The sequence below is a fragment of the Eubalaena glacialis genome, chromosome 4 (assembly GCF_028564815.1).
Source record: "Eubalaena glacialis isolate mEubGla1 chromosome 4, mEubGla1.1.hap2.+ XY, whole genome shotgun sequence".
Lineage (NCBI taxonomy): Eukaryota > Metazoa > Chordata > Mammalia > Artiodactyla > Balaenidae > Eubalaena > Eubalaena glacialis.
In genome coordinates this window covers 35,418,344-35,436,461 of record NC_083719.1, presented here as the reverse complement: position 1 = coordinate 35,436,461, position 18,118 = coordinate 35,418,344, and the positions used below count along the sequence as shown (strand labels likewise).

Sequence of the window (18,118 nt, the reverse complement as noted above, 5' to 3'; positions counted from 1 at the left end):
GTGGCATAATTCCATCAATGATTCTGACTCATGATTGACTCATTTTTCTATTTGCTGGACTTTAAAAGATACCATAGTGCTCTCATAATGTGCATCAGCAATAATGTTACCTTTTGAAACCCGTATCATCAATTCTACTTTAGTCTGAATGCATCCAAAATAACTTTATCACATACAGAATAAATCCATCAATTACTAATTACTGAATGCCCACTATGGCCCAGCACATTGCTGTGGAGGATATGCCAAAAAAAAAAAATGAACCAAAATTCTTTCCTTGATGAATTTAATGTAAATCATAATGACATTTTACATATTAGGTCCCTTATTTTGATTTTTCTCGACAAGATCTCACAGAGCAGAACGCTCGTCATCTGCAAGGCACTGTAGTGAGGCTACCGGGGAAGCTGCAGACTTCGACCCTGAATACATGCCATATGCAGGAAGGCAATGCCCATGAGAAACTCAAGTGAGAGAAAGTGTGAGAGTCTTAATAAACACGCCAATGAAGTGCCAGGGAAAAGGAACAAGGGAGCTTGTAGCTGGAAATGGGGCAGATGCAGGAGAAGGATCGGAGCAGACACTGTGGAGTCTGACATTGTGGCCTTTGAGCTGCGCCTCAAAGGATGAGTAGAATGAGAGGATGCAAAAAATAAAGAGAGAGAAAGGCCACTGTGGAGGGAACAACATGAACAAAATTGCTGGGCAGAAACAAATGAGATATTTTGAGGGCAAAGGAGCAGTTCAGCTTGAAGCTCGGCAGAGAATCCAGTTGGATAAGTAGGTTGGGGTAACACCACAGGGCTACGGATACCAGGCTAAGGAATCTGAAAATCAGTCCTTAGGCTAATAAGATGATTTTTGAGAGCATGAGTGGTCAGAACGACAATTATTTAAGATGATTTGGCAATGGTGAGATGGAGCTAAAGGAGGATAAATAAGGGCTTCTACGGCTGTGGCTTCTGCTGCAACCAGTGTATGAGCTGAACACTGTAGAGATTCTTCTGATTAATGTTTACAGCTGCTGTCAAATGGAAATCTATTAACTGCTGTGGTGTCTTGCTTCACAAAGCTTTGGCTTCAAATACATCATTATAAAGTCTCTTGTCACTGGCATTGAGCAGTCTGTGTGCTTTCTATCTGCCCAGGACTAAGTGTTATAAGACCAAAGTGCCAAAAAATACATACAGCAAAATGCTCATGATTCCCAGCAAAGACCAAACCAAACTTGTAATGTTTATGCTCTACATAGCACCTGCCGTATATGAAGCACTTGACAAATGATTAATTAGATTGAGTATTTTTTGTTATTGTTGAATCCAGAGAAGACAGTGCTATAATCCGCCTTGGTGTCAGGTTAATTTTATGCGTCCACCTGACTGGGCCACAGTGCCCAGATACATGGTCAAACACTATTCTGAGGGTTTTGGGATGAGATTAACATTTAAATCAGTAGACTTTAAGCAGATTGCCTTCCAGAAGGTGGGTGGACTCATCGAACCAGCTGATGCCCTGAATGAAACAAAAGACTGACTTCCCAGAGTTAAGAGGGAATTCTGCAACAGACAGCTTTTGAATCTGAAGTGCAACTTCAGCTCTGCTCCTGGGCTCCAGCCTGCCCTGCAAATTTTGGACTTGCTAGCTTCCATAACTGTGTGAGCTAATTCCTTGAAATAAATCTCCTATATACATGCACATCCTATTTGTCCTGTTTCTCCAGAGAACCCTAATACCATGGTAAAACATGCCAGAGTTTTCACAACCTGCTTCAGGTCTACCTGAATCTTCTTATGATCATCTTCTCTAGAAAATGCCCTTGACATGAAATTTATGGAATGACAGATAAGGGCTATGGGCTGGGGGTAGGAGTATCTAGCTAGATTTGCTGGGCTTTCTTAGGCAGTCGTTATGCCTATGAACCCTGTACATTTCATAAGCACTCCACTTAGCCAGACGTGAACTATACAATGACCTTCTATTTAATATGTAGAGAACAGAAGTGAGTCGTCTGAGCTGAAAAAATGTGGCAGTGACGATCCTTATTACTGAATTCCAGGAAAAAAATTAATGTATTATACTTTCATATGTGATTTCAATTAATAAAATTCTGACACCGTTGCAAAGTGAGTGGACCATGATAGAGCCACTGAGTCCAGGGATCTAGGCTAACTGAGGGCCAAGCAGGCCCCTTATAGGAACCCAAGCCTCACATTCAGACTTCTGCAGCCAGACTGACACCATCCCATGCCAAGTGAGCCAAAGTGCTGTCCCTCCAAAGAGACTGTAGTGAACAAATTACCATGTTTCTAGTTCCTGTTTTCATCAGTCAAATCCCAAAACACCAGATAATTTGTCCTGAATTGTACTAGCTTCTCTATAATAATTTTTCCTTCTTTGCTGTGGACTTCAAACATCAAAGAGAATGAGCAAGAGGGCAAGACCTACGACTTTAGTCTGTGAAGAAGGAAATGCATGGTTCTACAGTTTTTGTTTTATTTTAAAGGCACACTTTTTTTTGACTGCTTTCTCTAATTGTGTCTTCATCTTGATTTCATGCTGCTAGTATCTTTTATCATTATGGGCTTAATAACAATCACTTCATCATATTCCTGGTTTTTTTTTTTATACTACATCCTTATATTCCTTTAAAAAAAAGCACCGGAATCACCAGTGAGCTTTAAATCATCTACGGGCCCCACCCTTAAAGATTCAAATTTCTTTGTTCTGGGGTGCAGCATCCTGTTCTGATCGCTGACCTCTATTCTTCTATCACATTTAACCAACTACTCTGACTTCTACTCTCTCTCTCTCCTGTCTTAACTGTTTTTTCTTAACCAGCTTAGATTCCTGGTTGATCATTTCAGAGGCTCCCTTGCTGCTGCCATCTTTTCATCACAGCTCTCTGACAAAACCTTAGGCCTAGATGATCCCACTTTCCCTGTGCTTGGCAATGGCTGAATGCCTCCAGAAAGCATCAAATACTTTATAATTCTTTTAACAGTGTATCACCATGAATTTGTGACCATCAGCCTCAACTGGGCCTTCAAGAAATGACTAGGGATCCTACTAAGCTTTACTAATTTACTCCCTTTCATATATTCAAGCTTTCTCTGTCCTCCTCAAAAATCTGAAACTACTTCCTTTCTTTGCCAGCATGCCATCCCTTTCTCTCTCCCATTCAGCTACTTTTCAAAGAAGCCATTTCATAGAGACGCCTTTAACTTGCAGCTACCACACCTCGGCATCTGCACCCTTCCCTTCTTCCCTCCTAGCACAGAAGGGAAGGAATCCTCTCTCCTCTCTGATTCCTCCAGCTGTCCTCAGAGTGGAACCCCTTCTATCTTCTTGGGAATCCTGCACGATTGATTACCCACCCTTTCTCTCGCTTCAACCCTCATCCTCCCCATTGCTCTTTCCCATCAACCCTTAGACAAGCTTGGGTCTCCTAACTTTAGAAACCTCTCCCTTAACGCTATTTCCTCCTCTAGTTAAAGCTCCATCCTTTTGTTCCCCTCCAGAGCCAAATGTCTTGAGCTATCTCTATCCGCTGTGCCCCTTTGTTCACTCCCCCCGCTCCCCAGGACGCTTCATTCTGGCCTCTGCTCCATCATTACACCAGCCCAGCTCTCCCTAAAGTCCTTCCAGACATCACTTTACTAACCCAAAGGACACTTACAGGGCCCTTTTTACTTTACCCCTCAGCAGCATCTTAAATGATTCTCTTTCCCTGGCCTCTGAGATGACACTCTAGCATTTTCTCTGTCACACTTTTCATTCTTATTTGTCAGCTTTTCCTCCACGTGGCTTTTAAATGTTGGAATTCCTCATGGCTCAGAGCTATGCTTTCTTCTCTCACTCCATTTTCACTCTGAGAGCTAAGAGTGATACCTTTGTGGCTTCAATACTGTGTCTAAACCCCTGACTTCCAAATTTATACCTCCAGACACCTCTGATCCAGGACCGAGACCACACGGAATCTCCTTACGGATGTCTTAAAGAGGCCTCCAACTGAAAATGGCCCCAAACCAAAATACTTTCTCCTAACCTATGCCTGGTCTCCCTCCAGTGTTCCCCGTTCCCCTGAAGAAGCCAAATACCGGGGAGTTTTCCATGGCGTCCCTCACACAATCATATCCAAGTCAGCACGAAGTCCAGTCTACTTTCCTTCATAAATAAGTGGTATATCTATTAACCATAAGTAACAGTAAATCTCTCCACTTCTCCCCATCTTCATCACCACCACTCTGGCCCATGCTACCAACACCTCTGGCCTCCAACAGATTCAGAACCCATCTCCCTGAACACCTCTGTCCACTCCTCCTCCATCCATCCTTCATTATGGAGCCAAGTGACCTCCTTCAAATGCAAACCTGATTGTGTTACCATTTTGCTTCAAAACCTTCCATGGTTTTCTATTTCCCTTTCTATTGATAAAGACTACAGTGCAGCCTGCAAGACCATGTGAGATACAGTCCCTGCTTCCTTCTCTGGCCTCTTCTTAGGCCATGTTCCTTGCTCTCTGGGCTCTGGCCACACTGACTGTTTTTGGTTCTCAACAGTACTGGGTACCTTTCTGGCTCCTGTTCCCTCTGCCCAGATTGCTCTTCCTTCCTCCTCCTACTTCTACTCCTTTAGATTTCAAATATCTTCTTTTGAAAGCCTTCCCCAACCACCAAGCCCCAACCTGAATCATGTCTCCTTATACTTTTATTCCACAGTACTTAAAACTGTTTTTAATTATACTTGGCTAATGTCCTGCTCCATTCTAGACCATGAACTCCTGTGAGGCAGAGGCTATGTCTGAGTTGCTTACCATGTGGTAGTATTCTAGTACCTAGTCTCCTGCTCTGCTGGGCAAAGTATAGACTGAATTAAGGCGTGGTTTGTGAGTGACTGAATGAATGAATTATAGTAATGATAGATCTTTATACTATACTCAGGCTATCAATATTCATCTTTATCCTCCACTGCAGCACAAACCCAGAATCAAGGTCAAGCATAAACTTTCAAGTCCAGTTCAATATAAAAAGTATTTTTTAAATACTTTTTCAGGGTATAGGCTGCATGGAGGAAAAAACATTGAAAGGGAAGGACTAGCAGGGTCTGATCTGTGTTCTCCAATGTAGGGAAGGAAAACCAGTGTCTATAATTCATTCTGAAAACCAAACAAGAACTAGCCATATCTGCTTCATGAATGAATTCCTTAACTTACTTAAATCACTTACTTTGTAGATATATAAGAAAAAAATCACTTTCACATATTTTTTAAAAAGGCAAATAATTTAGGATCTTCCATAAGGATCTTAAAATGCTCCAAATTCAGAACCTATACATGTACTAAAACCAACACTAACCTATCCCTTCCAGCTCTGAGAGTCCATCTTTAAATAAGTTTACAGTACTATGTCCCAAAGTCTTATACAAATTCTTGGGCTTAAGCTCAAAAGATATTAATCAAAGTCCAAGTAATTTATTAAACTGCAAGTGGCCATAAAGCAGAGTTAATTCAATTTGGCAGGCAGAGCAAACCAAGACACGGCTTGACCTATGAGCTTTTAGGACCCCCTTTGAAAAGTTGAGTGAAATCACTAGGTAAGAGGTTAAAATTCAACTTTGTTTTATATCCCTCTTTAAATAATGTAAAGTGCAAGCGTGCTCCTGACAATTTAAGATTTTGAGTGATAACTTACCAAACAAAATACTTCCTGAGTTTTCCCACAAGAATTTTTTAAAAGTTCAAAATGCTCTCTTCAACAATGTGGTTATTATTATACCCTTCCTTTTAAATCATGGACTTTTAAGGCAGTTGTCCTTTGAATTACAAAATCCCAATCCCAGGGAAGTCATTATAACTATTATGTTAACGGGGCATTAATATTTTACTACTCACATTTGGCAGCTGTTTTTTTCTGGAAAATGTCTCCTTGCTGGATCAATATTTCAAAATTTAAGATTTAATAAAATTAAAACAATTTTTTTTTTAGTGATCAAGGCAGTGTTAGGCTGCCTTAGCTATCTATTACTGCATAACAAGTTAACTCAAAATTTAGCAGTTTAAAACAACAAGCATTTATTATCTTACAGTCTAGGGGCAGGGACCTAGAAGAAGCTTCGCTGGGTGATTCTGGCTCAGGGTCTTTCACAAGGTTGCAGTCAAGTTGTTGGCAGGGAGGGGACGGCAGTCATTCTGAGGCTGGACTGGTGCTCAAGGCTCCACCTCCAAGGTCACTCTTACGGTGGCTGCTGTCAAGAGGCTTCAAGTTGGCTATTGGGTTGGGGGCCTGAGCTCTTCATTCCACACCGGCCATGGGACTCCCTCACTTTCTTTCCATGTGGGCCTCTCCATAGGGCAGCTCAAAACATGGCTGTTGGTTTCCCCCAGCATGAACGGTCCAAAAGACAGAGCAACCAAGACAGAAGCCACAGTGCCTTTGAATGATTTAGTCTCCAAAGTTGCACATCTTCACTTCTACATTATTCTGTTCGTTAGAAATGAGTCACTAAGTCCAGCCCCCACTCCGAGGGAGGGAAACCTGGACTCCACCTCTTGATGGGAAGAGTATCAAAGAATTTGTGGACATATTTTTAAAACCACCACATAGGCAATGGCTAGAAGCATGGGAGTTGGCCACATTTGGAATTAGGAAGAGCTGTGTTTAAATCTTGACTGTGCTACTTACAGCTGTGGGTCCTTGCATAAATTTAACTTCCCTATGTCATAGTTTCACCAAATGCAGAATCAGGTGGCTCATGGGGGTTTTGTGTGGGATTAAATAACATAACATGAAAAAAGGCCTTGGAATAGCCCCTGGTAATAGTAAGCACTTCCTTAATGTTGCCCATACAACAGTTATTGGTGAAGCAAACTACTGAGTGCCCGCCGAGTAAAGAATACACAGTCCTTTGCCCTGTAGGAGCTTACAATCTCACTGTTACGAAAGTAAATCTGAAGTTAGACATAGAAAAGCTAATGTGACATAGAAAAGCTAGTTTTTCCTCTAGAAATTCAAGGGCTTCCTAAAGAGAAGAAGTACTTCCTAAAGAGAAGTGGTCAGAAAAGCAGTCTAAACAAAATAAGGAAATATATAACAGTTTAAATATTTTTGTTTGCCTGCTTTTTTAAAGAACAGAGGCTGTTCCTTCAACTTAAATGTTCTCAGAAGTGTTGTGTATGCAACAGATGAAAGCACGGCACTCTGCGGGTGGGAAGCATGCAGTGCAGCCAGCTTGGCCCTCTGCTCTGGACACCCCAAGGGCCCTGAGGGGGCTTGCTGGAGCACAGTTTGTAAATCTGCATTAACAGATTGTGCCTGTATCACAAACACAAAGGTCAAAGGTCAAATGGTCCTTTGACCATTTGATTAAAGGTCATGGTTTAAAACCATGCCAACCTAAGGTAGCCATTTAAGTAAACAGTTTCATACATGTGATCTGAAAGGTAATGCTTTTTCTCCTTTAAAAATGTGCAATGCTTTAAACATTAGAATCTGAAGGGATTACCTTTCAGTCAATCCCTGTTTATTCCTTCTAAGAAAACAAAGACCATTTTTACATGATTGTCCCTTTGTATCTTCTTAGAAGTTAGATCTCATTCTGAGCCAATAATTTGTGTTTTACATAGATTGTGTTATTAGATACTAACTCTAAGCTTCCAACAGCTTGTAATCAAAGCAAAAATTAACAAAAAACCTTAAAGCCTATTCTTTTCTGAATTTAGAATTAGAGGTTAGAGGAATTTAAGCATTGGTTAGCCTAGATATCCATGTTGTTTATCTTCCCGAGTCAAAGCCTGAATAATTTATAAAAATTTCTTCTGAATTTTATGCCCCAAGTTCCAAGGCAACCAAGGGTAATTTTCAGTTGGGCTATTGCAAGTATAAAGCTCAGTCAAAGATTTCACTGAATATTCCATATCCTTCATGTAATATGTAAAAAAAAAAAAAAAAAAGTATAGTAACTATGGAAAGACTGAGAAATGGAGGTTAACTATCCAGACTTAAACACATTATAAAATAATAAAATATTTGAATTATTACACAACATCAATGCCTGCTCTATAGAGGTGCTTTGCTTCCAAGCCTATAATTGGCCCTGGATCAAAACTTTATTATTAGAGCATGGGGTAACTTTCTGATGAGCTTTATGGTCAATGTATGTGTATATCAAGATAACAGGTTTTACAATTGTTAGTTAGGCTCTGAAAATGTTCCACAGATCCAAGGCTGACAGTTAATCCAGCTTACTAAGAAATATACCATGCATGTTTCATAATACAGTTTTGTCAAAGACTGCATGCCCATCAAAAGGCACCAAGGATAGGGGATGGGCAAGTGGAGAAATAAAAAGTTTATTTTAAAAAATCATACTGTGTTATCCAATGCAAGATGCCTGTCCCTTCCCCAACCATGCCCTCTTACCCCTAATAGGGCACACTGCCTAATTTCTAACTGCCAGCACCTGTATTTCTCTGCCTGAAGGTTCTCTCTTGCATCTCGAGATTGCTTTGCCCTCCTGAATGTTAGTGACAAGGAATTAGTGACTGATGGAAGTTGGTGGGTAAATTATTCAAACTCTTTCAACCTTGGGTGAGAGGGCTCAGGTGTGTGTTTTGCCTGGGCTCCCAAAATCTCTCCAGGAAGATGACAAACTCCAGTTGCCAATGACGGTAACTTGCTTCATAACACACCCTTTATTGGCTCCTTTCGCTTCCTTTTTTCACTTTCTCAAATAAACTTTTACCTGAATCCTTGTGTTATGGCTTTCTTCTGGGAGAAATCCAAACCGAGATGCTACTCATAACTATATTTGCTGATCAAGTGAAGTGGCTATTGAATATATCAGTTTAAGGTCATTTATGGAGAGATATTATAACTAACCTGGATTATCTTTGGTCCCTCATTCCATACCATGAGGAAATCTCACCAAATTATAAATACACTAGGAATTGGCACATGAAAGTCATGCATTTTTGGACGTGTGGAGGGAAAATAAATTTTTGGAAGAATGCTAACAAAACTTCCATTAACTACTAAAATGCATTCATTCAACCAAAACTTACGAAGGATTTTCTATGGGATATAAAGTGAACAGAAAAGGTCTCTACTATTAGGGAGCTTACATTTTTGTTGGTGGAGATGGACAAAAAATAGAAAAAGAAATTAATAAATAAGATAATATTAGATAGTGATAAGTGCTGTGAAGAAACTAAAACAGGGTTATACGATAGCATGACCTAGTTGGGGAAAGGTTACTCTAGCTAGGGGTCAGAGAAGTCCTTTTGAGAGGGTGACATTTGAGCTGGGGCCTGAATTACAAAAGAGGACCAGTCCTACATGGATGCGTATGTGTATAAATGTGTGTGTACACACACACACACACACACAATCACACCTCCATCATATCACAGAGTCAGGCCTGAAGAGGATAATGTCCTTTCATAAAGTATTATCTCTCTATCCTCCATAAAATACAGACCATGCAGTTATTAAAAATAGGAGGCTTACTTGTTAGATATGCATCCTAAAGTATAATATTTACATCTACAAAAGGAAAGGACAAGATGTCTAAGACTGCTTTAAAATACTCAGGGGCACGGTGGAAAGATGAAAGAAGATTAGCAAAATATTGATGATTCTGGAAGCTGAGTAATGGGTACCTGAGGCTCAAAATACTATTTTCTTTACTTTGTTTATGTAAAATTTCCCACAGTCAAAAGCTTTTTTTTTAAAATAAAATGTATATCAAAGATAGAGAATTCCCAAAGTTATAGAAATCCCACCTCACCAAATTTTCATCAACAAATTAGGAGTTCAAGCAGGAACGGGGTCCAGTGGAATCATGAAGGTGTAAAGAAAAACTCTGGACTATGCAATGAGAAAGGAGGTTACAGGATATCCCTTCAATGGAATGCTGAGCTGGCAAACTGGATGTGTCTCCCCAGTCCTACTGAGTCCTACAGAAAAATTCAAAATGTCTCCGTCTTGCTTCAAATATTAAAAACTTCTAGATGTTTCCAAGGCCCTGAACAAGATCCACTTTGGAAAGTTGGTCATCAGGTTTGGGTGCCATCATTAATCTAAGGAGAAATATACCAAATTTGCATTACGAGCTTAGATCCTAGTTATCACCCGATCCTATCCACGTCCCTTTGTCCCCAACTCTCCACATACTTCTTGTCAACAATTCAATTTCTCTCTGTGTTTTACTACATACTAACATCATTAATAAAATATTTATTGAATGTTTATTCTATGACAAGCAGAGTACTGTTTTGCCAATGTCCCTATTGGAAATAAGATGCTACACTGACTGCTGATAGGAAAGAAATCCTTCTTCTTCATTTTGCTGCTCTTTCTTTAATATTTCAGACTTGCTAGGTATAAAAATGGTGTCTTTTCTTCAGTCATCATCATCTTGTCCAGGGATTCTGGTATTTTCTTCTCCTCCTTTGGGAAGAAGCCATTGTAGAGGTTTTGTCTTTAGGAATCTTTTTATTTCTCCTTCACATATGCTTTTCAAGGCTCCTCTTTACTTTGCTTTACCAAATTGAGATTTTCTGGGATAACAATAACATAGCTTGAAGATGTCCAAAGAAGCAGCTGATAGGGTGAAGTAGGATCATATGCCATCATCCTGACCAAGGACAAAGGCTGATTTCCTGACCCATAGCAATCAAAATTGGCAGTCTGACTGAAGACTCATCAGCCGTCATCAAACTTGAGATGAGCTATTTTCTGCATCACGGTAGCACCTTCTATTTTAATGAGCACGGGGAGAGAACTATGTAAGCCTCTGTTTTGTAATGGTCTCACTCTACGTTTTTTTTTTTATATGGCCACTCAAAGATAAAAAAGATGGATGCGATGCTTACTATGATAAAGTACATTTTTTAAACAAGAAAAAAAAAAGAGTTTTTCTTTGTACCATTGACTATCATATTTCTAATATACTAAAGGAACAGAGAGGGATGCCTCTTTTAAGGTTTTTAATTATATACTACTTTAAATGTTTCATTTGATAAACAACTGAGGATACAATCAAGGAGTTATTATAGCAAACGTCTAGCATAGCAGGCTGTCCACCATAGATAAATACATCAAAGCACCTGTTCAATTTGCAAGCCCTTTTGGTTCTAGTGCTGACTGAGGGATTTATCAGGGTGCTTTCTACCACCGGCGCCAAATCTCCATGAAGTGAGTGTTTTCCCTAGGATACACTTTCCACTTAGAAGCCCAGCCAGCTGGGGATAGACTTGTTTATGTTTAAATGAATTCACAATATAAGAAGAATAATTCACTGGGATTATAATGATATTCTTCTAAAGAAAACTGACCGAAGTCTAGTCAATAACAAGAGACACAAGCCCTAATCAGAGCAGTAAACACATCTGGAAGTTTTAAGGACTCTGTAGAAGAAATTATCTACTGATTTTGGAATGGAATATTTGAAGGTAAGTTGAGATGCTAATTAAAAACACACAGCCCAACAATTTCTGACAAAAATCACTGCCTTCCTATGAATCATTAGTAAGTGAAATTTGTGCCTGACCTAAGGCTTCATTTACCTATATTAAAAGGTAGTGAGAAACACCCAACGAAGAAGTTGAGACTAAACAATGACCCTCTCTGTCATCCTTCTTTTAAGAGTCTGGTACTCATCATGGAATTTTCTTTAGCTCAAAGCAAAACCAACAACAAAAGGAAAGAAACTACTTCAGAAAGACCTCCTGCATCAGACCGTGATGAGCTGGTATTGTGTAGAACGGGAGCTGGAAGCACAGGTGTGATTACATTTTTAACTGTTTTACTTCATTGACTAAAAGAAAAATTAATGGTAAGGGAAAAGAATCAGCAAACACTATTTCCTGATGCTTATATTCAAAATTGTTGTATATTGTTAAATAAGTGATACAAATTATAGCTTGACTGTCTAAAGCAGCCCACATTAATTCAACTAACACTCTTCCCACAACTGCTATGTTTACAGCATTCAGCAGAGTGGAAAAATATAAAAATGAATAAAATTTATTTTCTGCTCTTGAAAAACCCACAGCCTAGCAAGGAAGACACATATGTAAAAAGTAGACCATGAAACTGAAAATGAATGAAATAGGTGTTCCCGCAGACATTCAAGCAAAGCCCCAAAAGAGCTGAGAGAAGAGAGAAATTCAATAATTTGATGGATTCAAACATAGCCCTGAAAAGAATCCTAAGAGGTCATCTTGTTTACTCCTCTTTTTTTGTTGTTGTTTATTTGTTATTAATGTGTAAGAAACATGAAACCCAAGAAATTCAGTAGTTTGCAACAATTACAAAGCCTGTTAGAGGCAGAGTTTAGAGGGGACCCAGGTTTCCTGACACCCTAGTTTACTATTATTTCCCATGATGCCATCCTAACTTGCAGGTTTCTTATATCAAAGTTGAACTTTGGTTTAGAACTTATATGTCCAAATACTTATCAGTGGGTCTACTATAATTTTTTTTTGGCGGGGGGAGGGTGGATATGAGGTAGGGAGTAGTGAAATTGATTTCTGAACTTTAAAAAGTTCACTTTATCATTGATTATTTCCTCCCTTTATATGAGAACAGAATAAAGCAAAGAAGCAAATGTAATATGCAAGGGGGATGAGTGACGACTCTTACTGCAAACACACACACACACACACACACACACACACACACGAGGGGGACAGCACGGACAATTTCATCTAAGAGCACAAGACTCTCATTGGCCCCTTGTCCTGACTGAAGGTCTGTGCACACAGTAGGGCCTTCTGATAGGCCCAGATGTCAGTCTATATCACAGGTTCGTTTTCTCTCTTTGCCAAGAAGAAATGGTCATTTCTTTCACATCCAGACTTGCTGAAACAAACAACATTGTCATCATCGTCAACCATAAACATTTCCTGCAGGAAGACAGAAGATTCTCATCTGTGTCAGATTCTCAGCTGGGAAACTCATAATTTAGTCAAGAAGCCTCAGACGGATACACAAAAGAGAAATCAATCATAACAGATAGGTGTCTAATGCGGAGTACAGGCCATAAATGCTACAGACGTTGTGTGGAAATGCCTCAGCCCCAGGCGGTAGGCATTAGAATTCTCGCAGAGGAGAAAAGTGAGTCTCAGAGGAGTTAATTTGCATGTTGGTGGTAAAGCTCAGACTCAAACTGAGCTCTGATGGGTCCCAAAGTGGTTGCCTTTGAAGCACACCCTCTCCCCTGTGTGTCCTGTATATACCAGCTTTGCTTCCTTACTCCAAGGCGAGGACTTGGTAAGTGAGGAGCATCAGGGAACTCCCTTAGGGCTGACGGCCAGATATACCTGCTCTAGACTTCCCTGCCGCATTGGCAGGCATTTACCTCCAGAGGAAGATGGGGTTGTTGACTCAGTTCATGTCCTGTATGTACACCTTAAATCCCAGTTGCCTGAAGAAGCGTTTCTGTCCGATGTACTTTCACCTCATTTAGCGCCAGATGGCATAGTGTCTAGGACTTGGATAGAACAAGCCTTCAATAAATGCTGATTGCTAGTACTGACTCATGCTCGTGGAAACAGACACAATGAGGTCCATGAAAAGAATACCTCGCAATGTAGTCTCTACCTGTCTGTAACATGCAGTTGCAATTTGCTTGTCTTCAGAACATTCTACTTCTGCTGTTCTGGGGCTTGGTATGCCTTGATGGTAAGAAATTAGGTAGCTGTCTTCACTGCATGTAGAATTCTACTTACCTGCACAGTATTATACTTTCTACAGATTTATTGGGAGTTCTGGCATGAAAAAATGTTTTGAAACTATTATCATAATGTTTTGACTGTGGATGATTCCTAATCTGAAAAGAATGAGTTGTTTACAGGTTTGAGGTTAGTGAACAGTGTAATGAGATGGCTAAAACAGCTCATGAATATTAAGCTGACTTAACAGATATAGAAAGTCCAGGACTAAGGATTTCACATCTATGTTTTCGATGACGTACATTAGGAGGGATGGAGAGAATGTGGACTCGAGGGCATACTGGTCAGGGCAGAAAAGGGTGGCACCCCACAGTGGGTGAGGAATAGCTCCAAGAACAGGCAAAAAAGAATCCAGGAAGAAGGAGCATACTGTTTGTTTTCCAATACAGCACTTAAAGGGAAGAGAGATTAGATTCATTGCGTGTGGCTCCAGCAACTTAATACTAGGCCAGTGAGCAGAAGAAAGTGTTGATTCAGTACAGGCAGAACTTTCTAAACATAAATCTCTCCTAGAATGGACTGGCTAGTGAGGAAGCAAGATTTCCATCTGATTATTTCCAAGGAGAGGTAAGCTGGCCCACTAACATGGAGGGCTACTGAAGTAGAAGTTCTTGCCCCAGTAGAGAGTTACCTATAAAGTCGGTGATCATACTAATCAACCATGTTATTGAGTATATTGTTTACATTATATTGTCCCGGGTTGAAAAAAATCACTTGCCAAAAAGACATCCTGTGTTGCCTTGTTTACCCAATTAGCAAAGGTCTGACTTCAGCCTTACCAAACTTCAGTTCTTAACAATTCAAGATTCAGAAAGTGATTACGTGATTTGAATACTCATATTATTTGTCATTACCACAGATATTATAGGGTTTTCTTTCTTAAGAAGAAAAAGTGATGGTTTGTATGGACGCATGTGAACACACTAAAAAATAGAAGTTATTTTCATTATTGACATACTTTTAAAAAATGTCTTCCCTGAAAGTAAACCAAATCTCCAGAATTGTGCAATTTACCAGCGGAATGACCAGAGAAGCTTAAGATTAGCAGATTTAAAAAAATATAACCCATGCCTTTTTTCTAAGCTACACAATTTGCTGTGCCACATTCTCAGTGTATCACTCAGATTTATCTTTACATTAACAACGCTTACCAGCAGATAGCCAAAAAGGCTCGCCAAGTTGGACCAACTTCAAGATTTGTTTCCATGCTGGGGTGCTTCACGCGCTTAGCAGAAGCAGAGTGCAGCTAGGGCTCATTTATTACATTATGCTATAAACATTTTGTCTTGAGCTAACAAGATACTCAACACAATTCCATAGGTTACTAAGCACCGTAAACATCTGTTAACACAGGCACCAGAGATAGCACAGAAAAGGCATCTAGAATCCATTTTTAAGAGGTTTATGATGTGAAGTCTGCTGTTTAAAAACTAACAATCAAAAACACAGCCCCAAACTCTGCCTAGAACAAATATTTGCAAGGCAAAGTTATGCTCAGTTTGAAAAAAAATGCACTCGTGTCGTTGCTTTGTCAATGCATTTATAGATTTTCATTTCACACCTCTGCCCATTAAGTGTTGGTTTTCCATGCCATTCAGGAGACCCAAGCTATAATTTCACTGTGATATATTTACTCCAAAAGAAAAGCTGAATGTTGACTCACCAACTTTCCTTAGACTCATGTGAAGCAAAAAGTTTACAAGGGTGGAAGAAGATGAGAGATGGGACATACTTAAGCTACGAATGAAGTTTTCCAGTGGTGTCTGGGCTTAAAACACATCCTTCCAGCTCCATCTAAAGTCCATCTGAAGGGAAACCACAAATGACCAGACCCCTTGAAATCTAATCTGGGAACACTGAGCTTTGTTTTTCTCAAAAGGAAAAAGAATCCTCAATCACACAAAAGATGGAACCAACAACTCTGCCTACTAAATCATTTTATTTCGTTCCTATCCAGCATTTTAATTTCTGGAAATGTTTCAATACTATAGACCTCCAAGGTCTATACCCTGGCACCCCAGAGAGGAGGACTTCCAAGATGACACCACCTGCTCAGGGCACAGAACTGCCACTGTGAGGAAAGATGAGTGCCTTCCCAGGCACACACACCAGGGAGTCTAAACACCCCAGAGGCTGTGGACAACAGTACCCTGGGAATCTCAGATCCACGGATCCAACCTGGGTCCGCGTCTCCGGGCTTCTGGACCCACACATTCACACGTCTCCTAGACCCTCCGTCCTCCTATGCAGGTCTCCTGAGAGCTCCAGAAACCTCCACCTCCAGCCTTTCGTAGGCAAAGGGATTAGTATTTTAAAGTCCGTGGTACTTAAATCCTGTACAGAAACTCCTGCGACTTCCCAACCCTCTGGCCTCCCGTTACCTTCCCCTGTCCCTTCCAAGGTCTCCTGGCGGCACAAACAGGCGGGCGGCACCTCTCTGGCCTCCTCCCCCCAACCCCCCTGCACACCCTACTGGCTCAGGCTCCGACACGCCCCCCCAGGCGCACACACACCGCGCGCACACACACAGCGCGCACGTACACCCATTCAGCCCACTGACCCTGCGCCGGGCCACCCACTCCCACGGCATGGCCCCAGCAGGCGTACCCCCCGCTCCGGCTCATATATAAAGCACTCACCCCAAAATAGACTTCCCTGTGCACCCGCAAGTGGGTGACCCTGCCCAGCACCCTCTGCGCGCCGTCCGAGTCGTCTCCCCAGACCCGTCGCTACCCCACTCACCCGCGCGGCTCTCTTGCCTCGGGCAGTTCTGTCAAAACTTTAAGCCTGGTTGATTTCATAACCACGAGTGTGTTCAGGGCTGGAGGAGTTCGGCTCGCCACGATCTCCACCCACCCCAGCTCATGGAGACTGGTGGCCGTGACTCTAACTGACCCCAGCTCCGCCGGTGCCAATGCGCGGCTGCAGTCCGCAGAAACGCGCAAGGGTGGTGCGCTTTGGGAAGGAGCGCGCGGTGTAGAGGCGCACAGCCGAACAACCTCCCCTCTCCTCCCGCGGCGCAGCCAGGGACCTCTCCCCGCTTAGCAGCGAAGCCTCAGCAGTTCCTGCCCCAGCCCGGCTGGCTGATGATGTCAAACAGAAACAGTCGCAAAACTTCTAAGACTTTAACAAAACTGGCTTCGGAGGAAGCCCCTCCGGGCACCGCAAACGCGGGTGGGAGCAGGCGCCAGCGTGGGATGGTTCGCCTGTCACCCCCAACTCCCTGACGCCCCCACCAACTTACACATACACACACGCACACGTCCAGAGCGTGGATCGGGTTACAACTACCCACCAGCAGAAAACAACTTCTTGGTGAAGAGAAGGGGAGCAGTGCCAACCCCCAAGTCACCAGGACAAAAATTATCCGTGTAAATACATAAGACAGATCCCCACTTTCATAAACAACTGGCGTCCCAGGCTCCACTCCCAGGCCCCCCGACACAACATGGGGAAAATAAGAGCCCGATTCCGGCGCTCCCTTCCAGTACCTCTGAGGCTCGCCTCCGGAGAGAGAGCGCGGTTCGCGGCCGCGCTGGGGCCGAGGGCGCGGGGCCCTCCGGCCTGCGCGGCCCCAGCCCGGGGTCCTCGCCGCTGCCTCGGCTCAACAGCAGCCGCCGCTGCCGCCGCCGCCGCTCCCTAGACCGCCTCCTCTTCCCATGGCTGCGCCCTGCTTGGCAGCTCCCGGGCTGTCAGGCTTGGGGAGGGGGGAGGGGAGGGGTGAAACGGGAAGGGAGGATGGGAGGGGAGGGGAGGGGTGAGAACCGGCGGGCGCCGTTCACTAGGGGTCACGCCGCGCCCGGCCCGCCGCCCTCGGGACCGGGCTACCGCAGCGAGGGGAAGCGGGAGCTCAGGGCGGCTGGTTCGAGACCCGCTGGGGAGGGGCCGAGCGCAGTTCGGGCCGAGCACTCCGCGGAACTGGGATGAAGCGTTCCCCGGCGAGGAGTTGGAGTTGGTGCGTGTCACTCTCATCTGGGCTGCGCGGCTCCTCCTAGAGGAAAATATTGGTAGTTGCAGGACACTTCCTTCCTCTCCGCCCACCCCTGTTCCCAAAAAGAAGGCAGGACCTAAAAGAACCTAAATGCAGTCAACAAATTCAAGGGAACGCTTACAGAAAGGTGAGCTTTCTGCTGGAATGGGGGCGGGGGGGGAGGGAGGGGGGGAAACGGACAAGACAGCTTGAAAAGCGTAATTGGCAAACCGAACATTGCCTCTTTACACCTGCAACCAATTTCCAAACTCCTGCTCCCTGGGGCATGGTGAAAAGATAGTTAAAGGACCTTACTTCAGAGGTTAGAAAAAGGAGGCAAGAGAGATGAAGTAATTTACCAAGTACACGAGGCATGTTAGAATAGGGGTATGTCCAGAAACTGGAACACAGGGAAG

The 18,118-nt window shown here is 42.6% G+C and overlaps 1 protein-coding gene across 1 annotated transcript in view; it reads right to left on the bottom strand.

Moving 5' to 3' along the window:
- Nucleotides 1-17,703, bottom strand: part of GHR (growth hormone receptor) — a 281,266-nt gene extending 263,563 nt beyond the window's left edge. The window contains exon 1 of the mRNA XM_061189228.1: nt 17,224-17,703. The gene's annotated coding sequence lies outside the window, so the exon portion shown is untranslated. The remainder of the gene's footprint in view (nt 1-17,223) is intronic.
- Nucleotides 17,704-18,118: the final 415 nt, after the last annotated feature.